This window comes from Cervus canadensis, chromosome 28 (assembly GCF_019320065.1).
Source record: "Cervus canadensis isolate Bull #8, Minnesota chromosome 28, ASM1932006v1, whole genome shotgun sequence".
Lineage (NCBI taxonomy): Eukaryota > Metazoa > Chordata > Mammalia > Artiodactyla > Cervidae > Cervus > Cervus canadensis.
The window spans coordinates 29,232,689-29,244,753 of NC_057413.1; positions in this window are offsets into that span (position 1 = coordinate 29,232,689).

The following is a 12,065-nucleotide window of genomic DNA, read 5'->3' on the forward strand; positions in this document are numbered from 1 at the left end:
CAGTACTAACATTGAGATCCATGCCTATAAAAGTAGTATCCTACTTTCAAAGGTTTCCCTAAGCTAAGGGCAGCCTTCAAGATGTAGAAATACATGGATAAAATAGCCAAGAATAGTTGGAGAGCCAACTCAAGACTGGAAGACAGCAGTGGTGATTATATCTAAAAATATAAATATAATCCATCTGGCAGAAGAGACGTTTCTTTACCAAATATAAGAAAGAAATTTGCCAAGGACAATATCACTTGAGTAAATAACATGATCTCATACCACACAGAGGGATTAGCCCTAGATATCTTTATGCACAAATCTATAAGTATAGTCTGTTTTCTCTTCCCAGGCAAGGATCCCATTGTTGTAAGAACTCTTCTTTTGCTCATGATTAAAATGAAATGAACATAGGTTACTTTCAATCTTGTGTAACTTAAAAGAAACAATAAAATCCCAGAGTAGAACTATTTAACCTAATGAAGGCTAGATTGCTTTGATTCTTTGAGTATTTAAGGAATAATTGTTAATCTTAAAAAGGTAGGAATAATAATAGACAACTGTAGTTAATCTGCACACTCCATATTGAAGGCAGATGAGGTGTTTTTCTGATTGAGAAATAAATACAGTCTCAGAGCCACAGGACTGGCTTCTTCTGAGTCAGAGATGACCTTTGAACATCACTGAATTATTAAAACTAACATGAAAAAGTCATATGCCAAAGAGTAAGGAACCAGTGTTAGGGGCATAAATCACTAAACTGATATCTTTATTCCTTGGGCCTTAAGAGGAATTAATATTTGACAAAGAACCACGTGCTTAAAGAATAATGAGCCAGCAAGGCCCAAGCAGCCATCAGCTGACCTTTGAAAGGAGGACACGGAGAGCTCAGGGAAAGTACATGCAAAGGAAGATTAGTTAATGCTTCACAGGAATTTGCATCTTTCTGGGACACAGTGACATTGTATGGAGTTGGAAGCAGGCCTCAAGGAAGAACAAACTGCCAATTGTTATAAATCCAAGGCTACTGTGAGAAGATAAAGCTTTGGATTTACCTGTTCTAGTACTACAGCTCTGAACTTCTCAAATGCACAAAATGTGTTGGAATAATTCTCTTCCTTCTCTATCATTCACTTACTCACCAGAAATTGCCCTTCTCCACTCACCTGAGTACGCATTTCTCTTTTGTTATTGGCCTCAATGGGAATGGGAATCCCCTCACCTTCATTAAACCACGTTTATGGCTCCTGCAAAGTTCAGCTCAAAAATTATCAACATTCATGAACCCCTCTCTAACTAATCTTAACCAACTTTTTCAATAAACTTTTTCAAATAGGCATTCTTTATTCATTAAAGACTGCATGCCTGCTAAGTCACTTTAGTTGTGTCCGACTCTTTGTGGCCCATTTGGCTATAACCCATCAGGCTCCTCTGTCCATGGGATTATTCAGGCAAAAATCCTGGAGTGGATTACCGTGCCCTCCTCCAGGTGATCTTCCTGACCCAGGGATTGAATTTGAGTCTCTTGCATCTCTTGCATTGGCAGGATGGTTCTTTAACACTACTGCCACCTAGGAAGACCCATTAAAGACTACCTCAGTCTTAAATGCAGAGTACATCGTGTGAAATGGTGGGCTGGATGAAGCACAAGTTGGAGTCAAGATTGCAGGGAGAAATATCAATAACCTCAGATATGTAGATGACACCACCCTTAAGGCAGAAAGTGAAGAGGAAATAAAGAACCACCTGATGAGTGTAAAAGAAGAGCATGAAAAAGCTGGCTTAAAACTCAGCATTCAAAAAACTAAGATCATGGCATCTAGTCCCATCACTTCATGGCAAGTAGATGGGTAAATAATGGAAATAGTGAGAGACTTTATTTTCTTGGGCTCCAAAATCACTGCAGATGGTAACTGCAGTCATGAAACTAAAAGACACTTGCTCCTTGGAAGAAAAGCTATGATCGAACTAAACAGCATATTAAAAAGCAGAGACATTACTTTGCTGACAAAGGTCCATCTAGTCAAAACTACGGTTTTTCTGGTAGCCATGTATGGATGAAATAAAGAAGGCTGAGCACTGAAAAATTAATGCTTTTGAGATGGGGTGTTGGAGAAGACTCTTGAGAGTCCCTTGGATTGGAAGGAGATGAAATCAGTCAATCTTAAAGGAAATCGATCCTGAATATTCATTGGAAGGACTGATGCTGAAGCTGAAACTCCAATACTTCGGCCACCTGATGGGAAGAACTGACTCACTGAAAAAGACCCAGATGCTGGAAAAGATTGAAGGCAGGAAGAGAAGGGGACGACAGAGGATGAGATGGTTGGATGGCATCACCAATCAATGGACATGAGTTTGAGCAGGCTCAGGGAGATGGTGAAGGACAGGGAAGCCTGGCATGCTACAGTCCATGGGGTTGCAAAAAGCCCAACACAACTGAGTGACTGAACAATGAAAACAATTTTAAAAAGAACTCACTGTAGCAGTCATGCTATCCTGTTCCTACTAATATTTCTATGGCTAATGTTGCATATTAGTCACATGACAGAATCTTCAGTGCTCCTGCAAGCAAACCAGCTCTTAACCATTTAATTCCACTTCACATGCTAACACCTCTCACTGAAAATCAACCTCAAGATCCAGTTTACCAAAGTCAAACAGCACATACTCTGAAAAGGAAGAGAAAATAGGTAAAACATGGCATAGAAATTCTCCCCCCTGTTTCAAGTATATTTAATTACTGATTTCTTTTTTTGGTGGATAAATTGAATTTGAAATTTCACACCCAGCTTCTTTAGACTAAGAATCTCATCTTTATACTTGAACCTATTAGGATATTCCCATGTTTTTCCTGTGAGCATAACTTTTTGGAAACTGTTTCAGTTAAACCTGATAGACCGGGCAATACTTTATGGCAAATCTCCCCACTTTAGGACATGTGGGACACTTTTTCATGGATTTACCAATAGCTAAAGAAACTTTCACATTTCTTGATACTTGAAGAACAAGAAGCATATTACTTTTGTCAAAAAGGCATGCTAGTTTTTTTTTAGCATAAAAGATGTATTTTTCTCCATCTATCCACCCAAACCACCCAAAGACACCAGAAAACCAAAAGTCTCCATATAACTCGATCACTTTATGGATGAAAGGCTCAGCTCAGGGCAGCTCTGCTCCTGTTCTAAGCTTATTCTGACACCTGATCTTTGCTCTACAAGGTTTAGGACACTTCATTTGCTCTAAAATTTTATAATCGTAGCAAAGTTTTGTTTTTGTTTGTTTTGTATTTTGCCCATGCCACATCTTGCAGGATCTCAGTTCCCTGACTGGGGATTGAATTCATACTACGGCAGTGAAAACACCAAATCCTAACCACTCGGCCACCAGGGAAATTTTAGCAGGATTTTTATTAATGGTATGATTTGTTTTCCACTGGAGTTTGTCTGTGGGATTAAAAATGGTCTGATCTTTTTTTGTTTGAAGATTATAATGATTCAGTTTCTAATATAATTTACAAAATGAATTAAGCAAGCCATTTAGATTCCAACATGGCAATGAGATTTCAGTTTTTGATTATAATCTTCTTTCTTGCTCAGGAGTCATTTTGATTTGCTTTATATATTAACTATAAGGACTGGAAAAAGTCAGCTTTCATTCCAATCTCAAAGAAAGGCAATGCCAAAGAATGTTCAAACTACTGTACAATTGTACTCATTCGACATTCTAGCAAAGTATTCAAAATCCAAGCGAGCCTTCAACGATACATGAACTGAGAACTTCCAGATGCTCAAGCTGGATTTAGAAAAGGCAGAAGAACCAGAGATCAAATTGCTAACATTTTGTTGGATCATCGAAAAACCAAGAGAGTTCCAGAAAAACATCTATTTCTGCTTTATTGACTACACCAAAGCCTTTGACTGTGCGAAATGCCAGGCTGGATGAAGCACAAGCTGGAATCAAGACTGCCAGGAGAAATATCAATAACCTCAGATATGCAGATGACACCACCCTTATGGCAGAACGAGAAGAGGAACTAAAGAGCCTTGTGATGAAAGTGAAAGAGGAGAGTGAAAAAGCTGGCTTAAAACTCAACAATCTAAAAACTAAGATCATGGCATCCGGTCTCATCACTCCATTGCAAACAGATGGGGAAACAATGGAAATAGTGGCAGACTTTATTTTCTTGGGCTCCAAAATCACTGCAGATGGTAACTGCAACCATGAAATTAAAAGAGACTTGCTCCTTGGGACAAAAGCTATGACAAACCTAGAAATCATATTAAAAAGCAGAGACATTACTTCACCAACAAAGGTCTGCATGGTCAAGGCTATGGTTTCTCCAGCAGTCATGTGTGGATGCGAGAGTTGGATCATAAAGAAAGCTGAGCACTGAAGAACTGATGCTTTTGCACTGTGGTGTTGGAGAAGACTCTTGAGAGTCCCTTAGACTGCAAGAGTTCAAACCAGTCAATCCTAAAGGAAAGCCATCCTGAATTGGAAAGACTGATGCTGAAACTCCAATATTTTGGCCACCTGATGCAAAGAACTGACTCATTTGAAAAGACACTGATGATGGGAAAGATTGAAGGTGGGAGGAGAAGGGGATGACAGAGGATGAGATGGTTGGATGACATCCCCGACTTGATGGACATGAGTTTGAGCTAGCTCCTGGAGTTGGTGATGGACAGGGAAACCTGGTGTGCTGCAGTCCATGGGTTGCAAAGAGTCAGACATAACTGAGTAACTAAACTGAACTGAATCATGAAAATCTTAACAATGATTTGGTTTTATACAGAGGATCATTACTATTAAATTTCATTCATTTCCTTTCATTGCCATTCCTTAGAATGTAGTTTTTTTGTATACAAGGCTTAAAGTTTTAATTACTCTGACTGTATCTATGGAGTTCATTAAGATTTATTGAATCTTTCTACTCTCCTATAGATGTTTTCCATTATATGTACATTGTTTGACTATAAAATACGTAAGATGGTTCAAATTTAACTTAGATTGTGCCAGACTTTTTAGTTAATAGTGATTCCTGAAATATATTAATAATAACTGTTTCTACAGCATCAGTTGTGTGACATAGATCTTCATTTATGAATACATTTTCTGTGCATTTTTGATGGTTCAATACCAAGTATACAGTGATATCAATATATTTGTTTTTTTTCTAAGTGATTTTAATACAACTTTCAAGGCTAATAGAAGATAAACTCAGTTCAGTTCACTTCAGTCACTCAGTCATGTCCGAATCTTTGAGACCCCATTAATCGCAGCACGCCAGGCCACCCTGTCCATCACCAACTCCCAGCGTTTACTCAAACTGATGCCCATCGAGTCAGTGATGCCATCCAGCCATCTCATCCTCTGTTGTCCCCTTCTCCTCCTGCCCCCAATCCCTCCCAGCATCAAGGTCTTTTCCAATAGGTCAACTCTTCACATGAGGTGGCCAAAGTATTGGAGTTTCAGCTTCAGAGTCAGTCCTTCCAATGAACATCCAGGACTTATCTCCTTTAGGTGGGACTGGTTGGATCTTCTTGCAGTCCAAGGGACTCTCAAGAGTCTTCTCCAATACCATAGTTCAAAAGCATCAATTTTTTGCCACTCAGCTTTCCTCACAGTCCAAATCTCGCATCCATACACGACCACTGGAAAAACCATAGCCTTGACCAGACAGACCTTTGTTGGCAAAGTAATGTCTCTGCTTTTTAATATGCTATCTAGGTTGGTCGTAACTTTCCTTCCAAGGAGTAAGTGTCTTTTAATTTCATGGCTGCCATCACCATCTGCAGTGATTTTGAAGCCCCAAAAAATAAAGTCTGACACTGTTTCCACTGTCTCCCCATCTATTTCCCATGAAGTGGTGGTACCAGATGCCATGATCTTTTTTTTCTGAATGTTGAGCTTTAAGCCAGTTTTTTTACTCTCCTCTTTCACCTTCAAGAGGCTTTTTAGTTCTTCTTCACTTTCTGCCATAAGGGTGGTGTCATCTGCACATCTGAGGTTATTGATATTTCTCCTGGCAATCTTGATTCCAGCTTGTGCTTCTTCGAGTCCAGCGTATCTCATGATGTACTCTGCATAGAACTTAAATAAGCAGGGTGACAATATACAGCCTTGACCTACTCCTTTTCCTATTTGGAACCAGTCTGTTGTTCCATGTCCAGTTCTAACTGTTGCTTCCTGACTTGCATACAGGTTTCTCAAGAGGCAAGTCGGGTGGTCTGGTATTCCCATCTCTTTCAGAATTTTCCACAGTTTATTGTTATCCACACAGTTGAAGGCTTTGGTGTAGTCAATAAAGCAGAAATAGATGTTTTTCTGGAACTCTCTTGCTTTTTCAGTGATCCAGCAGATGTTGGCAATTTGATCTCTGGTTCCTCTGCCTTTTCTAAAACCAGCTTGAACATCTGGAAGTTCACAGTTCACGTATTGTTGAAGTCCGGCTTGGAGAATTTTGAACATTACTTTACTAGTGTGTGAGATGAGTGCAATTGTGCGGTAGTTTGAGCATTCTTTGGCACTGCCTTTCTTTGGGATTGGAATGAAAACTGACCTTTTCCAGTCCTGTGGCCACTGCTGAGTTTTCCAAATTTGCTGGCATATTGAGTGCAGCACTTTCACAGCATCATCTTTCAGGATGTGAAATAGCTCAACTGGAATTCCATCATATCCACTAGCTTTGTTCGTAGTGATGCTTTCTAAGGCCCACTTGACTTCACATCCCATAATGTCTGGCTCTAGGTGAGTGATCACACCATTGTGATTGTCTGGGTCATGAAGATCTTTTTTGTATAGTTCTTCTGTGTATTCTTGCCACCTCTTCTTAATATCTTCTGCTTCTGTTAGGTCCATACCATTTCTGTCCTTTATCGAACCCATCTTTACATGAAATGTTCCCTTGGTATCTCTAATTTTCTTGAAGAGATCTCTAATCTTTCCCATTCTGTTGTTTTCCTCTATTTCTTTGCATTGATCACTGAGGAAGGCTTTCTTATCTCTCCTGGCTATCCTTTGGAACTCTGCATTCAAATGGGAATATCTTTCCTTTTCTCCTTTGCTTTTCACTTCTCTTCTTTTCACAGCTATTTGTAAGACCTTCTCAGACAACCATTTTGCCTTTCTTTCCCATGGGATGGTCTTGATCCCTGTCTCCTGTACAGTGTCACAAACCTCCGTCCATAGTTCTTCAGGCACTCTGTCTATCAGATCTAATCCCTTGAATCTATTTGTCACTTCCACTGTATAGTCGTAAGGGATTTGATTTAGGTCATACCTGAATGGTCTAGTGGTTTTCCCTACTTTCTTCAGTTTAAGTCTGAATTTGGCAATAAGGAGTTCATGATCTGACCTACAGTCAGCTCCCGGTCTTGTTTTTGCTGACTGCATAGAGCTTCTCCATCTTTGGCAGCAAAGAATATAATCAATCTGATTTTGGTGTTGACCATCTGGTGATGTCCGTGTAGAGTCTTCTCTTGTGTTGTTGGAAGAGGGTGTATGCTATGACCAGTGCGTTCTCCTGGCAAAACTCTATTAGCCTTTGCCCTGCTTCATTCCACACTCCAAGGCCAAATTTGCCTGTTACTCCAGGTGTTTCTTGACTTCTTACTTTTGCATTCCAGTCCCCTATAATGAGAAGGACATCTTTTTTGAGTGTTAGTTCTGAAAGGTCTTGTAGGTCTTCATAGAACCGTTCAACTTCAGCCTCTTCAGCATTACTGTTTGGGGCATAGGCTTGGATTACTGTGATATTGAATGGTTTGCCTTGGAAACAAACAGAGATCATTCTGTCATTTTTGAGATTGCATCCAAGTACTGCATTTCGGACTCTTTTGTTGACCAGGATGGCTACTCCATTTCTTCTAAGGGATTCCTGCCCACAGTAGTAGATATAATGGTCATCTGAGTTTAATTCACCCATTCCAGTCCATTTTAGTTCACTGATTCCTAGAATGTCGACATTCACCCTTGCCATCTCCTGTTTGACCACTTCCAATTTGCCTTGATTCATGGACCTAACATTCCAGGGTCCTATGCAATATTGCTCTTTACAGCATCAGACCTTGCTTCTATCACCAGTCACATCCACAAATGGGTATTGTTTTTGTTTTGGCTCCATCCCTTCATTCTTTCTGGAGTTATTTCCCCACTGATCTCCAGTAGCATATTGGGCACCTACTGACCTGGGGAGTTTCTCTTTCAGTATCCTATCATTTTGCCTTCTCATACTGTTTATGGGGTTCTCAAGGCAAGAATACTGAAGTGGTTTGCCATTCCCTTCTCCAGTGGACCACATTCTGTCAGACCTCTCCACCATGACCCGACTGTCTTGGGTGGCCCCACACGGCATGGCTTAGTTTCATTGAGTTAGACAAAACCGTGGTCCTGTGATCAGATTGGCTAGTTTTCTGTGATTATGGTTTTAGTGTGTCTGCCCTCTGATGCCCTCTCGCAACACTTACCGTCTTACTTGGGTTTCTCTTACCTTGGACGTGGGCTTCTTCACGGCTGCTCCAGCAAAGCACAGCCAGTGCTCCTTACCTTGGACGAGGGGTATCTTCTCACAGCCACCCCTCCTGACCTTGAACGTGGAGTAGCTCCTCTCAGCCCTCCTACACCCAGCAGCAGCCGCTCCTTGGAGGTGAGGTTGCTCCTCTCGGCCGCCACCGCTGACCTCGGATGTGGGGAAGCTCCTCTGCGCCGCTCCTGCGCTGCTGCAGCCTGGTGCTCTGGGTCGCTACCCCTGACCTTGGGCAAGGAGAAGCTCCTCACGGCCATGCTTCTGCACGGTACCTAATCATAATTCCTGAATTCCTAATGGTTTTCAGTGCACCATATTTACCTGACAGAAAATGTTTTCCCTATGAAATACTTTGAATATTTTGCCAAAGAATGCTCTTGCCAATTTGATCTTCTTATACAATGCATGAGTTGTTTCAAAGAGTGTTCCATTTGGTTAGTCTCTCAGTTGTGACCAACTCTTTGTGACCTCATGGGCAGTAGCCCAAAAGGCTCCCCTGTCCATGGGGATTCTCCAGGCAAGAATACTGGAGTGGGTTGCCAGGCCCTGCTCCAGGGGATCTTCCCAACCCAGGGATCAAACCCAGTTCTCCCGCATTTCAGGTGGATTCTTTACTGGCTGAGCTACCTGGGAAACCCAAGAACACTGGAGTGGGTAGACTATCCCTTCTCCAGGAGATCTTCCCAATCCAGGAGTTGAACTGGAGTCTCATACATTGCAGGCAGATTCTTTTCCAGCTGAGGTACCAGGGAAGCCCATGTTAGCAACCCCAAAAAGCTTAAAGAGTCAAGGAATTGATTCTTTCCTAGATCCTCTAGAAAAAGCACAACCTACTGACAATTTGATGTCAGTGTGGTAATATGCATTTTGGACTTCTTGTCTTAGAAACTATGAGGTCATAAATTTCTGCTGTTTTAAGCCACAAAGTCTGTAGTAATTTATTAGTGAAAACTAATACAACTGTTATCCTTACTTCATAGTTGAGAGTCACAACCAGACAGACAAGACAAATAATACATGCATTTTAGAGGAAAAATTCATATATATTCTGTAATTTGAGTGGAGATATTTCTCTATTATGTTTTAGGCTTGCAACAAGATCCATTTCCTAGGTTACAAAGGCAAACTAGAAGTGCTATCATGGGTATTTAGAATGGCAGATGGAAAAGAAAGAATATCATTTATGATGACATCCAAAAGGATAAAACATGGGCATAATATTAGCAATAAACAGTCAAATGCTTCACTAGAAACAAATCAATGGAAAGACACAACATGGTCTTGTATAGGAAATCTCAATAGCACAAGTCTACCAATATTTCCATAGTTAATTTATACTTCAAATGTGATCTCAATAAACATGCCAAGAGTTTTCCCTCCTACAAGGAAGAAAGGTTAATTTAAAAGTTTATATATTACAAAAGAATTTTAATACTGCTGACAGAAAATTACCAAATGAGTTAAATTAATAATAAATATCAATTTAAATTTTGCTTGTACTTCTTTTTAAAAGATATGGTATCAAAAGATATTGTGACTTTTAGTGGCTATAGAAGACAACATAATTCACCACACTATCTTTTGTCATGTATATGTATCAATCACTAAAATAAAAACTTATCATTGTTTGAATGGATAGAACAAATTCTTCGAGCATCATTAAATGACCAAGCATATGGGAATACACAGAAGATACTAGTGATAACTTTTAAAGTTTCAGGTTATAGAAATCAACTACTAGGAATTAAACTTGTGCTACAAATACAAAAGTTGAGAGTAAAATTAACTTTTTAGTGATAAATGCATCTTGGAATGTTGACTGAGGAGGGAAAGATGCATGAGAACAGAAAGTAACAATGATTAAAGCATTCTTGTCACTTGTAAAATTCAAAGACTTTTCATTGATGAGGATATCTAGCCTGCCTTGTTGGGTAAAAATTTATTAATGCAACAATAAATTTGCATTAATTTATAAATGTAAATTTGTAAATTCACACATCGTCCTAGGGAGAATACCAATACAAACACCTGTGCAAGTTGGTTGTACAGGCAGTGATCTTGTTTGAAAAATATTGTGAAGATTCTCAGAAAAGCATCACCAAAAAGTTCATTTGAAAATTGTTTGCCTTTAATTTCTAATTTTTTTCTTGCTTTATTTGTAATCACCATGCTGTGTATTTTCCAAAGGTAAAATATGTCATCCCCATAAATCATGCCACTCATCTTTTAACTACTTGCAAAATTCTCAATGTATCAACTTCCTCTTCAGGTAACAAAAGATACATTTCCCTTCCTCATACTTTTTAAATAACAATGAAGATTTTAATCTCTACCCATAAGTTGCATAGATACACAAATATTTATATAATGACCTTGGTATTTGAAGATACCACCGTGTATGACAGTAATTTCTGTATATCTAACCATTTGCTGCAAATCTAATTCCCAGGTGGTGCTAGTGGTAAAGAATCTGCCTGCAATGCAGGAGACCTGAGTTTGATCCCTGGGCTGGGGAGATCCCCTGCAGAAGGAAATGGCAACCCACTCCAGTATTCTTGCCTGGAGAATTCCATGGACAGAGGAGCCTGGCGGGTTATAATCCATGGGGTCTCAAAGAGACACGACTGAGCACCTGAGCACTACCTAATTCTAATGAGTGCTATATCCATACGGAGATCATGGACACAGTTCCAACATACAGGTCAAAACTTACACAGAGTGATCAAGTTAGTTTTCACTTGTCAGAAATTAAGACTTCAGAGACTTCCCTGGTGGTCCAGTGGTTAGGACTTTGCCTTCCAATGCAGGGGTGCAGATTTCATCCCTGGTGAAGGAGCTAAGATCCCACGTGCCTCATGCCCAAGAACCAAAACAAAAACAGAAGCAATATTGTAATAAATTCAATAAAAACTTTAAAAATGGTCCACATCAAAAAAAAAATGTTTTAGAAAAAAAAGGAATGAGGACTTCAGTGAATATTGCCCTTCAGATTCTTTAATTTCTAGGACTTCATTATTTCTAGCAATGATTGAGTGCGCAGATTTTAAAACTTTGGTCTAGAGCATTGAGCATAAACATAGCTCTAATTTTAAAACTGATGGGGTCATGCATAGTTCTATACAAAATAAGTAACGTCCAGTTCAATTAAACTTAATATCTTATATATAAAAACAAAATTGTCATAGATTGCTTGATTAAACCCAATAAACATATAAACTGAATTATTAAACATCACAAATAAGCCTAGAAATATGGTGTTTTTACTAGTTTAAAATATATTGAAATTAATTAATGATGTACACAGTTTCAATCCCTGGGACAGGAAGATTCCCTGGAGGAGGAAATGGCAACCCACTCTAGTATTCTTGTCTGGAAAAAATCCCATGGACAGAGGATCCTGGTGTGTCCATGGGGTCACAAAGAGTAGGACATGACTGAGCAATTAAACACATAGGTAATGTCATATTTTGTCATAAGGAAGCCAAGCAGGGGTAGCAAGTTTTCTATAGAAATAGACACATTTTTCCAGGGGAAATTAAAATACAAA